The 20,375-nt window shown below is 29.2% G+C and overlaps 4 non-coding genes across 4 annotated transcripts; all 4 read left to right on the top strand.

Moving 5' to 3' along the window:
* The first annotated feature begins 12,508 nt into the window (after positions 1-12,508).
* TRNAE-UUC (transfer RNA glutamic acid (anticodon UUC)) lies at positions 12,509-12,580 on the top strand. The gene has a single exon. It is a non-coding gene; the product is annotated as a tRNA-Glu (tRNA).
* Positions 12,581-12,583: 3 nt separating this feature from the next.
* TRNAQ-UUG (transfer RNA glutamine (anticodon UUG)) lies at positions 12,584-12,656 on the top strand. The gene has a single exon. It is a non-coding gene; the product is annotated as a tRNA-Gln (tRNA).
* A 418-nt stretch (positions 12,657-13,074) lies between these two features.
* On the top strand, positions 13,075-13,146 carry TRNAE-UUC (transfer RNA glutamic acid (anticodon UUC)). The gene has a single exon. It is a non-coding gene; the product is annotated as a tRNA-Glu (tRNA).
* Positions 13,147-13,150: 4 nt separating this feature from the next.
* On the top strand, positions 13,151-13,222 carry TRNAQ-CUG (transfer RNA glutamine (anticodon CUG)). Its single transcript has one exon. It is a non-coding gene; the product is annotated as a tRNA-Gln (tRNA).
* Positions 13,223-20,375: the final 7,153 nt, after the last annotated feature.

Raw genomic sequence — 20,375 nt, 5'->3', positions numbered from 1 at the left:
ACCCGGTTCACCTCATTGGAAGGCGAACGCTCTTTCTCCTGAGCCGTCATGGTTCAAATAAATGAAATTAGAAAAAAAGTCGAGATAAGCCATTTTTACAGGGTGGCGAAAAATACCAAGGACAAAGTTGAAAATAAATAATTTTATAAAGTGCCATAGTTTTAAACTAAAAAAGTTTAGTCCAAGCACGAAAGTTTAATCCGATAAGTCTTGATACAATCACGCTTCCATGATTTCCATCTCTTTCACAACCTGCGTATAAATTTGCAGGAGCTGATTATGATCAATTTAGTATATAATATTGTTATCTTTTCATGTTTCAACTGTTATTGTCTTTCTCACTATGTCCTCATTTTGCTCAACTTATACAAATATTTCTGATGTCTCCCAGCCATGATGGAGATAATATTGAGACTAATATATTGGGACTCCAATATACGTAATTAAAAACTTACTCTAATGCTGCATTACCAGGGCTCATAAAGACTTGCAAAAACTCAGAATAAGGCAGTGATTTTGATCATTTCCTTCCAGGCGGAAAAATAACGATTTTAAAAATTTTATCAATTTTAAAAAAAGTTTAATAACTTTTATAATATTTAAGTTACTTGTCTGTTCTAAAGCCCAGATAATTCTTCAAGGCTAGATTATGTATATAGTTTAAAATCATCGCAGTGCTTCAAGTGTAAGGCACTCACACTTTGGTTTTTATTTTTATTTTCATTGGTGACAAACAGCGTGAAGCCTAAATTTGAAAAACTGTGTTAGCTAATAATAATATACTTGTACTGTTTTCAATATAACGCGTTCTTTCATTTTAACTTTTAGCCTAATCTGCTTGATATTTTACACAAATATAGCCAAATATATTTTACACAAGTATAGCCAAATATATTTTACACAAATATAGCCAAATATATTTCACACAAATGTAGCCAAATAGGTGATGACCTTGGAGAATAAAGAGCACATGACACTCAAAACATTGCAATCTTACACTTTATTTATGGTGTGATAGTAGTTTTCCTAAATTTATTTAAAAGGCCTCTACCCTTGCCATCTTGGATTCTAGGTTAAATATTTAATTTGTGTTTTCTCAATATTTTTTTGTACTAGACCAACTTTTGATGATGCAGTATTATTATTCAGCGCAATACCTTTCCTCAAAATTTTATAGCAATAAAATGAGGCGATTTGTGGTTTTGAGTAAGTAATTTAAAATTACACGTTTATCAGTCTTGGAATTTTTAAAATCAATTCTCATTGCAGCCTACGTTGATGAAAAGCGATTTGGATGTTGTTTAAAAATTCCCTTTAACCTTTACTGCATAAAAATAAAGCTACTTATCAAATGTCTAAAAACTAAGAGCTGTTAACGATTTAAATATCTTTCGAATATTGTTGATTGCAGAATTGTATTGGCATAATTTTATGAGCAAAAATTAATAGCGAATCAGAAATACCGCACGCTTTATGTGTCAAATTCTGATTGGGTGACGGCCTTATATTTTACACAGACCGAAAGATAGTGCCAAATAGAGTAAATATCCATCCTTCATGTTATTTGTGAAAATTAAATAAAAAGGATAAAAACCATATATAGAATCCTCCCCCGTCGACAGTTTAGTTCGTTCGAGAGAGGAAGGGCATCTTAAGGCCCACCACCTTCTAGAATTTATAAATTACAAAAAAATGTTCAAAAAGGAAAGATTTAAACACAAATCACAATAATAAAACTTCCTTCCATAAAGCCAGTACAGATATAGTCTCGTATAGTTTGTCTACTGTAAGAACTCCCCCCGCCACAAAGTCTGCTGCTATGGAAACAAGAATAGCTCATTTCATGGAGGGTGGCTTTTCTTCACTCTAGGGCTAACTCAATAGACCGAAGATTCCCTCTCTCTCGTCGACCCGAATCGAAACCTGTTCTAAACAATGATAGCAATACCTCGTTACCATACTTACCGCCACGGGTCCAGACGAATGGCTAGGGGAGTTCTTACTCTAGACAAACTATAAACGTAACATAAGCGGAGGGATACACCGGAAGTTTTCTATATTATTTCCGGTGTTAGGAAGCCTGTTATAGCTTATAATCATTTCCCCATCCACTTGCGGCAAGCTTTCTCTTTTTTTCTATTATGCATATTATCTTTATCTGTTATGCATATTATCTCTTTTTTCTATTATGCATATTATCTTTCTTCTTATTTCTATTATACTTAAATATATTTTTACACGGGGAAATTTATGTTAAAAGTATAAATATAATCTTTTTAGGGCGGGGTCTGGTAAAATGGTCAAATAATCTTTGAACTGGCCTCCTTCTGTTTAATAATCCCAGTTTTGGGGCAAATTCAAATAAAAATAAAAAGTATCTCAAACTTTCTCGCTTTATTTATCCTCTCTTCCCTTCTCTATGTTTATTTTTCAAACGCTTGTCTCAGCTTTTGCGGAACTACAAAACTAAGCCTTCGGATTAAAAGCGGGAAACAGCAACGTTTGAGCGACAGCACCACGTCAAAGCTTTTCTTTAACTCTTATAACCTCGAATTCTTATTTTTCTTTTGTGTGTTATAAAAATAACATAAATAACCGAATAAAATGTAATCTGGATGAATGCGTCAGACTGTTTATAAAAAGAAAGAATGTGTTCACTTAGTATTGAGGTTTTGGGTTGAAATGGCATAAATCTGAACTCAACTTCTAAAAAAAAATGTTGACAAATGAGATAAAGAAAGTGGAATTATAATTAATGGCTAGAAAAAAAAAGATACTTTTTTTAAAAATGAATTAAGAAAATATTTCATAAATGATGGAACCCAGCCACCTCTTAAAACGGCAGGGAGAAATTGAATTTTTTTTTTGGGGGGGGGGGGATTTATGACTTTAGGTTTAATTTTGTTTTCGTTTTTTTCCTTTAACAAAATATTTAATTCCTTTAATATTATTTATTATAGCAAAATGTATAGCAGAATTCACACAAGAAATAGTGTGATTTGGTAATATTTTGAAGTTTCTATTGACAGTTTAAAACAAATATAGCACTTTTAAAATTCAATTTTACTTAATTTGTTTTAATTAATTAGTTTTTTGGCAATTATCCGAGATCCATTCGTTAGTTTGTTCGTTATAACGAGCAATAACGGAGGTTGTGATACGAAGGATTACGTTACTAATAAAACAACGCAATACCTTCTCTGAAAAAAAAAAAAAAAAAAACGAAATGTTCTTTTTGTATTTTAATGTACAACATTTTAATGTTTGTATCAAGATTTTTAACGTTTCAAAAATTTTAAAAGATTGTTACTTTTATTGGAAAAGTAATTTGATAAAATTAATTAAACTAAAAAGGATGGAACAATAAAAAAAAAGGCGAAAAAAAACTTTAGTAGATGTTATAGACTGCAAATAGGAAAACAAGAGCCAATTTAGTTACATGAAGTTGAAAATTTTTAGGAAAAATTGTTGTTGTTTCTAATGCTACTTGTCAATGCCAGCAAACCTGCTTGGTTAAATCAAGCGAATTAAAGGCAGAGGGTGCGTCTTCTTCCTTTCCAGAGGCGCCATCTATGGCCGATAGTACGACTTCAGCCACGCACACGTCAAAGCCCATTTATAGGGTGGATACATTCATACATTATTTTATTTAATATTCATTCACCCACAGATTGTAATTTTGACCTGAATCAGAGAATGATCGATCTCTAATTCAGTACCCCCAGATGTATAATTTATTGTGGGAACTTTGAAACGAGGCAGATTGTCATGTGCATTATTGCTTTTGAAATATATCAACTAATGTAACAGCAACAAAAATATATTTATTAATGTTTAAAACAATAAACAAAACAATTATGAAAGTATTAAGGGCCCTCAGAGGCCAAAATACAGAAATATAAACGCGTCGGCTCCTCTTCATCTACCCTTTTCTTAATTCTATTGGGTTAATGATTAACTCGCCCTCTAGCTGTGAGCCAATCACTACACAGATTTAACGCGCACATTTACTACTCGAGGAGTCTTCGGCGGCGGGGATCGAACTCACGACCCAACATGGACATGGGCCCAACGCCCTACCATTCAGGCAATCCTAGCCCAGAATAATTACAATATTTGTAATTAATTTTTCATGGTACGTAATATTTATAACAGACGGTCTATAAAAATTTTAATGAAAAAAAAAGTTAAAATTTAAATTCCAAATTTTTAATTAAGTTTAAGAATAAATTAAAATTAAAAGTTAAGATTTAATTAAAATTTAAATCAAAAGTAGGAGGCATGCAGTTGAGTTGCATTAAAAAATTGACTTACACTGCTTATTTCTGCCTTTTAAGAAAAAGGTTTATTTTCATAGATTGAAATAACCTTTGATCTGTCTTCACAATACTTACATTTCATTGATTGAAAGAGGTATTGTGAAAACAGATGACATAATAAGTGAGTCACTCATTGTATCACGACACAAGCAATTTTATTTTGTAACATTATATATATACATTTGTCGCAATTCGTCTTTGAAATCTGACACTTTACGAAGCAACTGAAACTTTGTATCAATATTCCGACATCTGTTTTCATTTATTTCCGACTTCCATGTTGCACCTCCCTGTATCCTGTTTAAAAAAAATAAATAAAAGAATTAATAATTATCATTCGTATGCAAGTTCTACAGAATGTTAGTAAATTTCAGTGTAAGATTTTTTTTTTTATTTTATAAATTTTAATGTTCCTTTTCTTAATAATTTTTAAAAATTTGATTTCATGTTTTCTTCAACACAATGGCATCTCAATACATTGGTTAAAATTATTTATAACCCAAAATGTGTCTTCTCATATTGATGTTTGGTATTTTATCGTTTTGGAAGGCAGTGAAAAACTTATTCCATAATACCAATTCAAGGTACCTTTTGGTATATCAAATACCAAATACCACAGCGCCTATTGATGTACCAATAACAACAAGTAATTAAGCATTTATAGCTGCATTTTAATAGTATGGTGACTCATTTACGTTATGCTTTAAAAAATTATGTCCCAAAATTAACGCAAGATTTGAATTTGCCGCCACTTTTGCAGTAAATTCTTGGCAAGTCTGAAAAAAGAATAATTGACAGCTGAGAGTTTAAGGTTAGTAAAAACGAAGTTAACTGTGTTTTTTATTTAATTAATACGATAACAGCAACGTGTTTTTATTACTGAACAATATTTCAAAAATAATGAAAGTCTGGCTGCCGCAGTTTGAAAATTTCATACAATATATGGTCAAAATTGTGTTTTAACCTCGTCGACTATGAAAGGATTAATTGAAAAATTCAGGAAAACTAGATGAGTTGGAGACGCTAAACACACCGGTCGTCCAAAAACAAGCCGTTCAAATGTCAATATCGAAACAGTGCTTGAGAGTGTTGGTGAAAACACAGGAACATCAATTCGGCGTTGTGGATAAGAATTGCAAATTTCAAGAAGTTCTCTACAGAATCTACAAGAAGCTCTTTCCATAAATAACCCTATCTGATATACTTTATGATTCAATTAAAAAATAACAATCTAAAGACTGAAAACTGTGTTTTTTTATTTAATTTAAACCTTGGGTTAATTTTGAGACACTCTTTATTTGTAAACAGCTACCTATGTGTTACATAAATCAAGTTTTAATGACAAATCTTTCAAAATTTAAATTATTAACAAAGTGTGCTTTATAAGAATTAATCTCTTTTAAAGTTTAACTGTGCACAAATTGTGAAGAAGAAAAAAAAACTAAGAGCTCTAGTGTTATAACATAACATGCCAATTAATTTTAACCAGCTTTTGCGTCAATTAAGATCATAAAAATCCTCAAGTCGACTGAGTTTTTTAAAAAAAACCTTGATTTTGCGCAATTTCGAGTTAAAACATCCCCATCACCCGCTGTTACTTTTATAGCCTAATTAATATTTAAGAATGAGACGACCCTGAGACAAGTGAAGTGATTCGTGAAGCTGATCAATGGGGTGTTTGTGGGGAGCCTCCTCCCGTATCATGTCCTGGTCAACACCTGTATAATTGCACTGTAATTGAAAAGGATCAAAGGTGTGGTTTAAGTTATTATTTTCTGACAATAAGTGTTCGACTAAAACACACTGAATGCAGACAGGTGCTTAGGACCGATATCTAATATAACGATTAACTGTTATAATAAATTGTTCTGAAATTTTTAAGTGGTTGTGTGTGTAAGTTTAAACACTACTTTTAACTTATTATAACAACGCATGTTCGTATCGTTACTGTACATATTTCTGTTACTGTTTCTTTTCATCTTTTTTCAAATATAAATTTTTATATTGATTAAAAAATTATTTTAAAACTAGAAGGCTCCGCCCCCTGCTCGCTGACGCTCGCCAACCCCCGAGAACTGCTACGCAATCCTATGTGGTTCACGCCGTGAACCATGGCTCGCTGCTCTCGCTCGCCAATGAACACAATGTTCTAGCACAAAGACATAATATATTATCATCAAAGACATAGTATTTTATCATCAAAGACATAGTATTGTACTTATGTAGAAGATTTCTACCAATGTTCTTATTGGCTTTTAAAAAAGTATATTAGCTATTTAGATTGTACATGGTGAAAAAATCAAAACATTAGCTAAATAAGAAACATATTAGCAAAATAAATTATCAAATATTGCTTCACTAATATTCTGCATTTGAAAGCGTGAAAATTCAATGCATAAATAAACGCGAAATATAAAAAAAATTCAATGCATTCAATACAAACACTTAAACGTTTTTTAGACGTTTAGGTAGCTCCCAGTAGAAAAATATCAATTCAACAGCGGCCTTTTAAAGCATTCTCACTTCAATTAATTAATTAATTCCTAATTGAGTTTAAATTAAATAGTGTCATGTTTTTAGTGCATGAATCTGAATTGAACAACCTGATAATGCTCACTCTGGTTATTGTTATCTGGTTGCTCACTACGTGCTCTTGCGCGCCGAATCCAATCAATTAAAAATGAAAACTGTTGCCAGCGCGAGAAAAGAAATATCATCGGTTTTATTGATACATACATACATACGTACGTATTAGCGTTTTATATAATATAGATGGTTTTAATGGTTCAAAGCAGTGATCTCAGCCGGGTGAAGAGTTCTTGAGAATTCGAGTAATTTCGTTAAATATTGTTTTTCATCATTTAAAATTATATACGAGTAAATATGCGCCGGCAATACAGTTCAATTTTTTTTGTCAGCTATTAAATAAAATAATGAAAAAAAATCTCAAATCTTTTTTAAAAATAGTATTTTACATGGAAATATCTTTGCATAAATGAATTTTATAATTGCGTGTAAAATAACTTTTTGATTGGCTTAAAAATTTCTCGAGAAATGGTAAATTGCGCAAAAAGTAAGAGGGTTCAAACTTTGGACAGCTCTCCTGACCAAAATTTGAGGGCCAAATTTCCTAGGTTGCTTCTACTCCCCATAATTTGAGGGTCAGATATCCGAATACGTCGAAAAGAAAGATATGTTTATTCAGAGAGAGTACGTTGCTGTGCCTGATTTCGTAACTAAAAAAAATTTCGTCTGCGCTAATTAATTAGCATATTTAAGGTTAGCCCCCCCAAACCATCAAGATAGAGTATTATCCGTTCACTGGATCAAAAGTTGTTCAGAGTGTTCCGTTTTTTCCCCACAATATTTATGTTTTTTACAGTAAAAGTCTGTTATAACGACAATCTAGCAGATAGAATTCTTGATCATTGTTAAACAATTGGTACCATTTTTTTCAGATTGCATTCACCGCTCTTATTTTGATAGAGCGAAATCCAAATCCGTCTAAGAAAAAAGTATGCTTATTCAGCGAGAGTAGGCTTTCGAGCCTGTTTCCATAACGTAGTTAATAATAGGCTCCAATTAATTAGCATAGTTAAGGTAAAGTGTCTGAGATATTGAAATTGGTATTAAGTACGAGAAAATCCGATCATTAGAATATAAGTTTTCAACGTAATTTTTTTTGTGCTCATTGCTCCTATAGAAACACTTCCTTAAAAAATAGTTTTCGTAATCTAACTTTTAAATATTAATGATTTTAATTCGAAGTAAAACTTATCAAAAAATATTTTAGGTTAGAAATTATATCACACAAATGCTTCTGTACAATATATAATAGAAAAGTATATAGAAACGCTAAAACAGGGCACGTGCTATTCGCCACCTCGCCAAATGCGATAAAATCGTACATTTGGCGAATAAAATTGTGTTTTGGTGAAAGTATTAGCGAATGACTTTTTCCACTGGCAAGAAAGATGTATATTTATCTGGAACTAGATACACAAAATTAGGTCGAAATGAATTTTTCTAAACAAATTATTTTTTTATTTGATCAGAGTAATTTTCGGTAAATGAGCCGCTAACCAATTAGAATTGGGTTCAAATAAAATATAAACCTGAAACAAACTACCGAAAAATAATTTTCCATGGGAAAAAAATTAATCGTAAAATAAATTGTTAATATTTGCATTTGGTGAAGACTTTCGATACTTTTTATGTTTGGCTAATTTACTGGCTAATAATTTGAAATCCTTAGCAGTTGAAGTAATGCTTTTAAAAATAAAAAATATATATATTAAATAATGTTTTATTAAGTTACGTCTTTCATAAGACGATTTGGTTACATGACTGTGTACTATAAAGGTTGTGAAAAAGAGCGTTTTCTGAACGCTTTCTAATTTTTTTCGTAGAATTATAAAATCTATAAAACAATACAATTAACAATTTAGTTATGGTAAATGAATATCCGTGAGTAGAATTTCGAAACTATACATCTTTCTTTTTGATTAAAACAGCAAAAATCTTATACGTATGATTTTTAAAAAAATAGAAATCGCTAAAAATGATAAATGAATAAAACTTGGTTGTCACATAATTAAAAATGGGCAGACATACTATACTTAATTGCTTTTTTGAAAATTCAAATTGTTAGAATGGTAATATTATAGTTTCGGGGGAAGAAAACCAAAAAAAAAAAAAATTCTGAAAGATATTCTAAAAAAAAAAGGAAAAAAAACCACGCCATATTACTTATTTAACTAAATTATTTGATACTAACTAAATTATTTGATTATTTGTAAGAGCAAAAAAAGATAAATAAAAGCATTTTCTCTGCCTATACTCCCTCTGAAGATTGAATGTTCAAGAAAGAGATTCCTGAGAAATTTTTTCTACAAAAATACGTTATTTGATTTAGATTATATTTCATTATTTATAAACATTTTTCTGAGAAGTTTAAAACCACGGAAATTAAAAAATACATTAAATTAACGCATTATATATTTTTACCATAAAAATTGATGATCACCTGCCTCAAAACAATTTAAAAGTTTCAGCAAATTGCAATAATAAAATGAAGAAAAAAAAAATATTAAAGGACCTATTATTTGAAGGGAAAAAAACCCAACTTATTTGATTAGAAAAAAAAAAAAAGATTAGCTTAGTAATAAAAATTATACCTAAAGTAATTGCTAGTATTTCGTTTTATTAATTTTTTCCCCTTAATTTTTGCCATTGCTTACTTTTACCTTTACTCCATTTCACCAAAATTGCATCAAAACTCAAATGATTTTTTTGAAAACGATGGAGCATTATAAAAATTCAAAGATTAATTAGAAAATAAAAATAAGAAAATTATTTCTCATGGTGTGTACCTTTCAGAGATAATACTTATAACGTATCGTAAACATAATTGCAACGTAGACAATCAACATAAAGCCGAATGGTATTGCTACCCAGAGAAAAGATGGTGCTTAGGTAATCCCATTTGAGAGCTCCTCTCATCCGATTTTACCAGATGAGCCAGGTTGCCTAGCAACGGTTTCACGTGATAGAAAGATGCTTAGGATAACGCTCTCCAATGATCGTTCCTTTCCCCCCCGCAACGATTCAAGAGTTACGCTATTATTATTCTTTTTATTTATGATTATTCAACGTCCTTACTTATATTTCTTTTCGTTTATTAAATGGGGGGATTTGAAAATTTTATTCTAATTTTATGGAGTCGATATTTTTTAGTGCATTTCAAACGACATCAATGAAAATGGAAGATTAAAATCGATTTCTAATACAGAGTTAGGTTAATAAGCTGTATTATTTATGAACGGAAGATGTGATGTCGATATTTAGGGTGGAATAAATGAGAAAAATATAAATGACATCTGCGAGGCATGCATATTGATTAGGAATAAGACCAGATACATGGCTCACTAAAATGTTTTTTTGACTTGCAATTTAAGTTAAAAAAAATTGACTACAAATAAGTCTTATGTTGATGACAAAATCACTTAACTTATGAATCACGTTTTCTATTTTGCTGTGATTTCATAAATATATTTTCCGGTGTATATGAGTGCATTTCTTCTAGCTTTAATGTTTTCTTTTCTCTTTTTGGTTTTTGTTATTTATTTATTTACTTTTCTTTCTAGGTTTCAAGCCAATATGGTACATGGCGATAATTGTCGCCAAGTTCTCTACAAATTTCGCTAAAATCATATGCATAAGCGGCAAATTTTTGTCGCCTTGAAATATGTTTAAAATTTGCAAAATAGCAAGAAAAAATATTTTATTTTTGCATCGAATTCCATGCAGCTTAATAAAAAAAAAATCGAATTCCATGCAGCTTAATAAAAAAAGAATCGAATTCCATCCAGCTTAATTAAAAAGAATCGAATTTGAATTTGCATCGAATTCCATGCAGCATAAATAAAATAATTTTTTTAAAAATAATTGTATGATTTATAATTATTGTTCTACTTGTGGTATGTAATTCAAATACCTGGTATTCAAATGGAATTACCGAGAAGTGAGGTACTAAAATTTTTTAATTTAAATTTTGAAATTTCGAACTCGCATGTTGTGCTGTGCTTTGCATTTATGAGCTGAAAGTATAATAGGTCATCATATAAAACAATTATTTTTGTTCACTTAGAATTGACTTTATTTAAAATTTAGTAATTTTTAAATAATTAATTATTTATATAATATTTTATTAGCTCTTACTTTCTCTATTTTCTTCATTTACATATTTATTTGGTCGCAGCATTTTAATATCTATGTTAAATATATTTACTTATATTATTTTAACATTTTTTCACTTAATGTTAATAAATACTAATCTTCAATCATTACAGGGTAATGTACCTAATTAGCTTTAAGGTATTATAAGTGGCAATTAATAATTTTTGATATGTACCATAACATGAATTATGTGGACCACTGACCTATTAGGACCACTAAATGGTACTAATGGACCACTAAATATTTATTGCTGGTGAAAACCCTATTTATTTCTAATGGAGAGGCATATAACTATGTAAAAACTGTTAAAAATACAATAAAAAGGGTGACAAAACAGAATAGTCCGAAGTTATTGCCTTATAAGTTCTCTGGCCTGCCAATAAAGTGCCATTTCAAAATCGCCTATAAGAACTGCACATTGATTGTCGTTTTCATCTTGTCTGTTCATAGGGACAGAGGGGACAGCAAGGACCTGAAAAGATTCGAATTCGTTGTAGGTATGACATCTGACAAACTGGATAAAAGTCAGTCTTATTCTAAACTTCTCTATTCTAATTCTAAACCTTTTTTTTTTATTTTTTAAACGAGTAGAACTTATAAGACTATTCTAATTTTTTCTACTAATCTCAAAATAGAAGTTTTACTTTGTTAAATGTAAGCTATACATGAATTTAGTTTCACAGAAACTTTACAAGTAGTTTATTTTCATTATTTATATAATTAGTATATTATAAGCTAATATGTATATATTTTTTAATAATTTAAATCTTAACTAAAATATGCAGAATATTGCAAATATAATTAATTCTATATACGTTTTCATATTCGTTTCTATATTCGTTTTCAATTCATCAATTTGTTAGGGGAAAAAACAGAACTGAAAAACAGAAGCATTCCATTATGGTTAATTATTACTTTAATTTTCCAGTTTATTGTTCAATTATAACAACTTATTTTTTGGAGTTTTAATCATGAAAATTTATGTTTAAAAGCATTTCCAACCAAAAGTTTCAAATAAACTGAAATAGAAATAAGGAATGAATGATAAATACTATTTATCTTACCAAACTATTTTATACGTAGTTTTTTTTTTTTTTTTTTCTTCTTTAATGCATATTCAGTTACTTTCAAACTTTATTTTTAAACACATGTGATAATTTGGAAGTACTGCTGATAATAGTATCAATAATCAGAAAGAAAAAAAAAAGAAAGAAAACTTAAAAAAAACTTGCGAAAGTTTTAAATTTGAGCTGCGAAATTGCGAATTGGTTGCATTATTTTCTGTTTCACCAATGACAGAAAAATATCTTATCAATCTGATAAGTTATACACCTGCTTTTTGATTTGATTAAAAATAGAAATTAATTTCAATTACGTATAAATACGTCAAAAGCTGAAAAGAAAAGTGTTTTCTTTTTTTTTAGTTTGAAACCTTCTGCAACGGAATCAAGTCCCATGTGGTCTAGTGGTTAGGATTCGTGGCTTTCACCCACGCGGCCCGGGTTCGATTCCCGGCATGGGAAGAAGGATTCTATGGTGTAATGGTTAGCACTCTGGACTTTGAATCCAGCGATCCGAGTTCAAATCTCGGTAGAACCTATTATTTTTATAGAAGTATCATTTTCCATTATTATTTTTATTCACTATTGTTAAATTTTTTTTCCACAAAAAACTTTAATTCTGAACTTATTTTTTAACTACCTTTATTTCATCTTATCTTTACCGACATTCTCTAATACTTTAACGCAATGCCATTTTAAAAATTGGTATTTATCTTCCTCAGAGAGGAAGTCAAGATGAAATCTTGATATGGATACTGAAATAAATAATTAAAAAAATTACTATTAAAATTTTTTTACCAGATTTCTATATTTTCTATCTCATTATATTGCATTTTTTTACTCCCCCCAATTAGCAGATTAAAAAAGCGTTTTTCTTATTGTATAATATCATTTAAAGCAATTCACAAAAACTAGGTTGAGAGCTTTAGTTTAGTAGTGAAAAGCGTAAAAGTCAATCCCATGTGGTCTAGTGGTTAGGATTCGTGGCTTTCACCCACGCGGCCCGGGTTCGATTCCCGGCATGGGAAGAAAGGTTCTATGGTGTAATGGTTAGCACTCTGGACTCTGAATCCAGCGATCCGAGTTCAAATCTCGGTAGAACCTAACATTTTGATGTTGACTATTTTTTTTCCTCATAATACCACTCATTTTAACTATTATTAATATTATTATTGGTTCACAACTTTATTTTAATAATTATTTTCATTTGAATAGTTATTTAAAATTAATTTAATTATTTTTACTGACAGAATTACTTTTGATAATCATTCATTTTATTATTATAACTTTACTATTTCAGTAGCAGTCACAAAGATTCCAATTATAAATTTCAGTTAATTTGATACATCATGTATTTAAAATACATGTACTGTATTGAAAATGTGTTGATAATTAATCGAAATATTAAGATAGAGCAATTATAATTAAAACCAAAAAAAAAAAAAAAGTTAATAAATTACAAAAAATAAATTTTCTTGTACTTATACCTTTACAATAGTTTTATTCATACGTAATTTAAGCGTAATTTTGTTTAAAATCTCTCATTTATTTAATAACTTTTTTAAATGTTACGGAGATTTTTTGATGAAAAAAAAATATTTTGTGTTAAATTGAAAATCCTTTAGAATTAACATAATCTATTTCCAACTACCGAAGAAGAACATTATGTACAGATTTAATTTACGTCTTTTCTCTCCGTAAACTTGAATTTATGTTTATAAAAATTATTTCGGTCATAAAAGTGAGTTTTACTTTTCTTAAAATTTAATAATTTTTTTTTTTTGCAATCGAATATAAATAATAAAAGAAATATATAACACCCTTTCCTCATATGCATTTTTTAGTTTACTTATTACTTGCTTAACTTTTTATTCCTTATTATTTCTATTATTTATTTTATTTGATTATTTATATTTTTCACTAATTGTTGCTTTTTGCTAATTCCTTTCATCTTAACCCTTTTCCGAAGTCTCGTTTTATTGCATTTTATTTCAAAATAATACAATCCAGGCAATTTTAAAATATCATTGAAAAAATTGCTTTAGTTCCTTATAATTATTATTTATTTTACACGGAATTATGTTTTTTATTATAATTATTCTCTTCTAATCTCTTTGTTTTAAAGCCCATTTTTACTATTGTTTTTTAGTTTACACACTTTCTAAATAAAAAATGTACTCTCTATTATTTTAATTGGTAAAATGGCTCATTTTATTATTATTGTTAGTTACTTTACTGAATTATTATTATGTTTTTATTTGCTTTACCTTTACTTGTTTATTTTTATGACAAGCAAAACTGTTTGTTATAAACACATTTCAACTATCCATTTTTTAACTCAATACTTTTTTAAGTATTACTCTTATTGACTTCTTATTGTTTCTGTTTAAAAATTTATTATTTTTATTTATTTTCCTCTTTAAGTAATTATTTTTTTTTTTGTTCTTAAATAAATCATTTCGTTTGAAACATTTTCATTTACGATTTTATTTTCTTTCGAAATATTTTTGATCTCGAATATGATGGTGAAAAAAAAAAAAAACGTTATTGTTATTAAATTTTTTTTTAAATTTTCGTGCTAAAGTCATGGATTAAAATTTTCTAATTCTTTAAAGGGGCCGTTCTCAAATGATGTTACGCTTGGAGGGGTGGGAGGTTTATGAAATTGTGACGGTTTGCGGTAGGGGGGAGACAACGAGAAATGTGGCAACATATATTTTGAGAAAAATAATGACAGATCCAACATTAATTTATTACAGATTAATTTTTTACAATTAACAGATCCAACATTTTTAGATTATTTATTTTTTCATCATACCAGTAAAGTGCCCAAAAAAAAGGACCAATTTGAATAACTTTTGATCTAAGTATCGGATCTTCACGTTCTGAGACCCAATCTTAATGACTTGAAAGGTGACCTCAAATGTGCTAATTAATTAGTGCAGACGGTATTTTAAGAAACGCAAGAACGTATTTTCTCTGAATAAACATACCTTTTTTTCCGACAGATTAGGATTTTGGACCCCCCGAAATATTGCAGCAATCTGGGAAACAGTGTAAATCCCAGAGTAGTCCAATGTTTAGAGCCCTTAATGTTAATGTTATTTTTTGCGTATTTCGCTCTATCTCAAGGACTTTTTAAGCGAATTGAAAAATATTTGCACACAATTATATAATTCGTTTACTTTACGTCGTTTTATTTCCATGCAAAAATAAATAAATAAATGAATAAATAAGAACTTTTAGTAAATATTTATTGTTTTATATTATTTTATTTAATAGTCAAAATTTAAACTGTAAGGTATTTATTAGATTTACATCATTTCAAAGCATGTAATTTTACAATGCAAAATACAAAATTTGAGTGAAATCGGTCGCAAAGTTCCTGAGAAATTGTACCTTAAAAACACGACTTTTTTACGACGCGATAATTTTTTGCGCACTGTACATATATAATCACTATTATTATGCTCACAAATGTCATTTAAACGCATCGTTGAAGTTTTAAAATGAAATATATTCCATAAAGTAGTGCTCAGTTTCGAAACTGCAAGTTTTATGTTTATGTAATATAGCATGACATGTGACAAGGGGCTTAGGGGAATTGTAAAATGTAACATTTTGCAAGAAGGAGGCGAAGGGGGTCAAAAATATTAAAGTGTGGCATTATTTACATGCGGTCCCTCATCTTAAATTGCCTCTTAAATTTATCCCTAAATTTACTTCTGATAGGGTTGTAATACTTTCTACTTAAATTTTTTTTCGAATGTTCCAGAATGTAATTATAATAACGGTAACGAAAATATATTTGTTTTTTACATTACATTAAGTACATAAGTATATACAATTAAGATAACAATCCTATAATCATATTTATATGTATAAAAAAAATAACCCTATTGCAAACATTTTATATTTAGTCGTGCCCATTTAAAGGTGAGCTACAGATGAACCAGCGCAAATTTCAGTGACAGCCTAAATGAAAATTTATAGGTTTTAATAACCCAAAGTCATCCTCCCCATTTTTACAAATGATCGTGAAATTAAAGCAGAACATAAAGGGCAACTAAATTCTTACAAATGAGACTGAATTATGAATGAGGCCCTTTTATTAGTATTTTTAATCCGGCCGGTGACGCCTGAAAAAAAAAGGCGCAATTAATAAAAAGTATCTATGGGCACACAAAAAAAAATCGAATTCTTTTGAAATAGTCTTTTGTATTATACAACGAACTGAATGAATAAAATTCGTGACCGAGAGATATAAAAATAAAACGGTATAAAAATACGGTGCTCAGAGATCAAGGCCGAGCTGCAAATTCCTGTGCCCTTGAAAGGTAAATTAAATTTCATTTTTTTTTTCTTCTTTTCTACTTCGCTGTTTTGCTGGCAATTTTTATGGTTTCGATGCATTATGGACAGGATTTCAAAAAGAATGAAACAAGCAGAATTAAAAAGGGAGAAAAAAAAATGATGTTGGTATTGTTTTTAGGCGTGGACATGCTATACGAGGGGTCCAGAGATAGGGTCTCAGGATGAAATAGTGGTTAAGTGTGTATATGAGGCCTTTGTTTTTAAAATCAGCTCAGTTTATTTGTAGAAGTTTTATACATAAAAAAAAGCAATAAACATACCTAATCTAGGCAATTGTATTTGTTAAAATGTTTGTTGTGGTATAGGATAGCTCTACAGTCCACGAAAAAAAATTATAATTAAATAATTATATGAAGAAGAAAAAAAAAAGGATTGGGGATTTAGCTGATTTTGAAAGAAGTTGATTAATTACTTTGAGGGAAAAAACAATGTTTCATAGATTTGTGCTGAGCTGTATTTTTAAGTAATGAGTGTTTACTAGCCGTGGCAAGCAGAGGTGTTGAATGTTCGGTTCAAATCTCGGGAGTCCTGAAACGGAAGTCTGAAACAAACGTATAACTGAAAATTAAATTTAACTAAGGAAAAGAACGAAAGATGTCATAATCATAGATTTTTCTTTGGGCAAGTAGTAACCTGCTAAAAATATAAAATTTCATAGTAAACATAATCGTCATAATTTAATTAATTCTTAGTAAACTATTAGTAATAAGAGTAGATCATATAATACAATGCATTTTTGTAGTAATTAATCCAAGAGTAGATTTTTTAAAATTACTGTTTAAATGCACGAAAATCCATTCGAATGAGGTTTAAAATTTCTCTGAATGTAAACACACCGCAAATCATCAAAAATATAAAAGCAATCAAATGTTTCATACCCTTCAAAAAATGCTGAGAACAGAATTTTAATGGTACAATTTTGTCAAGGAGAAAAAAATCAATGAAATTATAGAATAAAGCGAGCCATTCTAATTGGGTGATGACCTTGTATTTTTTATGTTTCAAAAGAATCTGTTCGTTAGAGTAAATATTCAGCTTTAATTTAACTGTGAAAATTAAATAAAGATAATTAAACGTATATTTCGAATCTTACCGTCTACTTCCCCCTAACAGTTCAGATAGATCGTAGGTAAAAAGTCGTCCTAACTCTCTGTCGCAGAATTGTTATTAAACATAATTTTCATAATTTTTTTTATATTTGCAAGTCAAAATAATTGAAAAATATAATATTTTTAGCGTTATAATAATTTATGATTATGAAATACAGCATTGTAACGAATCAAGCTACATTAAGTAACAATTCTATTTTTATAAAAAAAATTACAAAAAACTTTTATTTAACAACCACACATAAAGTAACAAAATTAAAGTACCCGTAACGGGTTTTAGTAATAACCTTGCGAAAAAATAGAAATACCCGTAACGGGTTAGTAATAACCTTGCAAAAAAATATAGAAAAACCCGTGGAAGGGTTAGTAATAACCGTGCAAAAAAATATAGAAAAGCCCGTAAAGGGTTAGTAATAACCTTGCAAAAAATATAGAAAAACCAGTAAAGGGTTAATAATAACCTTGGGAAAAAAATATGGAAAAATCCGTAACGGGTTAGTAATAACCTTACAAAAAATATAGAAAAACCCACAACGGGTTAGTAATAAACTTGCAAAAAATATAGAAAAACTCATAACGGGTTAGTAATAACCTTGCAAAAAATATAGAAAAACCCGTAACGGGTTAGTAATAAATTGGAAAGAAAATATAGAAAAACTCGTAACGGGTTAGTAATAACCTTGGGAAAAAAATATAGAAAAACCCGTAATGGGTTAGTAATAACCTTGGGAAAAAAATATAGAAAAACCCGTAATGGATTAGTAATAACCTTGCAAAAAATATAGAAAAACCTGTAACGGGTTAGTAATAACCTTGCAAAAAATATAGAAAAACTCATAACGGGTTAGTAATAACCTTGCAAAAAATATAGAAAAACCCGTAGCGGGTTAGTAATAACATTGGAAAAAAATATAGAAAAACCCGTAACGGGTTAGTAATAACCTTGGGAAAAAAATATAGAAAAACCCGTAACGGGTTAGTAATAAACTTATAAAAAAAATATAGGAAAACCCGTAACGGGTTAGTATAAACCTCAAATTTAAAAACCAAAACTATCTTCTCAAAAATCAACAACTCTCCGATGTTGCATAAAAATCTCTTGCTTTTATTTTTAATTTTTCTCGTTATATGTTTTGTTTCTTTTATTCGTGCTTTTGTTAACCAGATATATTTTTAATACTTTTAGACTTTCTAGCATGAAACACAGGTTTCTTTTTCTGCGTTTTAAGTAAAATTTTCCAAACACGGCTAGCTTCCAAACAATAATTTTTCAAATTTGCACTTATTTAGATCTTTGAAAAAATAGTTATTCATCATTAAAATTGCTTTAATTTACAAAATCTATTATTGATAAATTTTTGAGTATGAATGAAAAAAACATTTTTTTTTAAACTACGTTTCTTGGATTTTATATTTCAGGACAAATATAATTCCGATAATCAAGCAAAATTTTCTTCAATAACTATTAGAATATTTTTTATAATGAAAAAGTACGAAAATATATTTTTTCTTGCAATTAGAGAGCCAAAAAAAAAATCCCATCTACGTCAAAGGGTTAAGAGACTGATGTTTATTACTTTATGTCAAAATAAGTGAAAAATATTATGATTAGAATTTTAATAATTTATGGTTATGAAATACTGCACGAAACATCGGTGTCTTCTGCTGAGTTAGAAAAAATTTTCATACACGGCTCACTTCCAAAAATTAATTTTTCAAATTTTCCCCTTATTTGTAGTTATTTTAGATCTAAGAGTATGAGTTATTCACCATTGAAAATTCTTTAATTCCTATTCACAGATCCACGGATCGTAATTTTGACCCTAAAACAGACAACAAGAACACAATCAATTTCTACTTCTGTACCCCCAGAAGTATGATTATTTATGGGAACAATGAGGACTTTGTGACCCGACGGATTTAATGTGCAACAGTCATGATTTACTACTCGGGGAGTACGAGGATCGAACACATGCCCTCTTGGACATGGGCTCAACGCCCTACCAACCAGGCTATCCCGGATACTGTATATAATTATGAACATGTAATAAAAAAATATCATTAACCATTTTCACCTTATTAACGATTTTTATAGTATTATTTCCGGATATTATATACATTTTGTTTAAATCTGTCCCCTTTTGGAAGAAAAAAATATAATTTACTTATGCTACCAGTTTACGAAATTTCTTTCAGATGACCCCCCCTCCCCCCATGAAAAAGTGAAGGAAAAAAAAGCGATTTTAGAAATTTATCAATTACTTAATCCATTGATAAAGATAGGACATCGATGTCCCTTTTCACTTGTTGCAGGTAAAAATATATTTTGGTATTTTTAAATTTTGAAAAAAAAAAAAAAAAAACTGCCTAATAGTTATTAAAAAAATCAGAACATCGAAACAAAATTTGTACCAAACTATAAAATCCGAAATAAGTAGTTCGAATTTTTTTTTCTCATTCAGATTCAAATATTGATCAATAATTATTAATTTCGTTAATTAAAAGAATTTCAATGATGAATAACTGTTTCTCTTAGATCTAAAATAAATAAGAGGAAAATTTGAAAAATTATTGTTTGGAACATTTTACCTTTAACGCGGAAAAAGTCACCGATGTTTTATGCTGTATTTCATAACCATAAATCATTAAAATGCTAATTAATACATTTTCCCCTTAATTTGACGCAAATTAATAAAAAATAAGGAAAAAGTATGAAAAATATGATTAATAAAAATTCGACGTCAGAAGGTTAATAAAGTGGGATGAACTGACCC

This window comes from Parasteatoda tepidariorum, chromosome 6 (genome assembly GCF_982258835.1).
Source record: "Parasteatoda tepidariorum strain Cologne lab strain chromosome 6, Ptep-v5.0, whole genome shotgun sequence".
Classification (NCBI taxonomy): Eukaryota; Metazoa; Arthropoda; class Arachnida; order Araneae; family Theridiidae; genus Parasteatoda; species Parasteatoda tepidariorum.
Note: the sequence above shows the minus strand (reverse complement) of the source record. Positions and strands in the feature narration are given on the sequence as shown.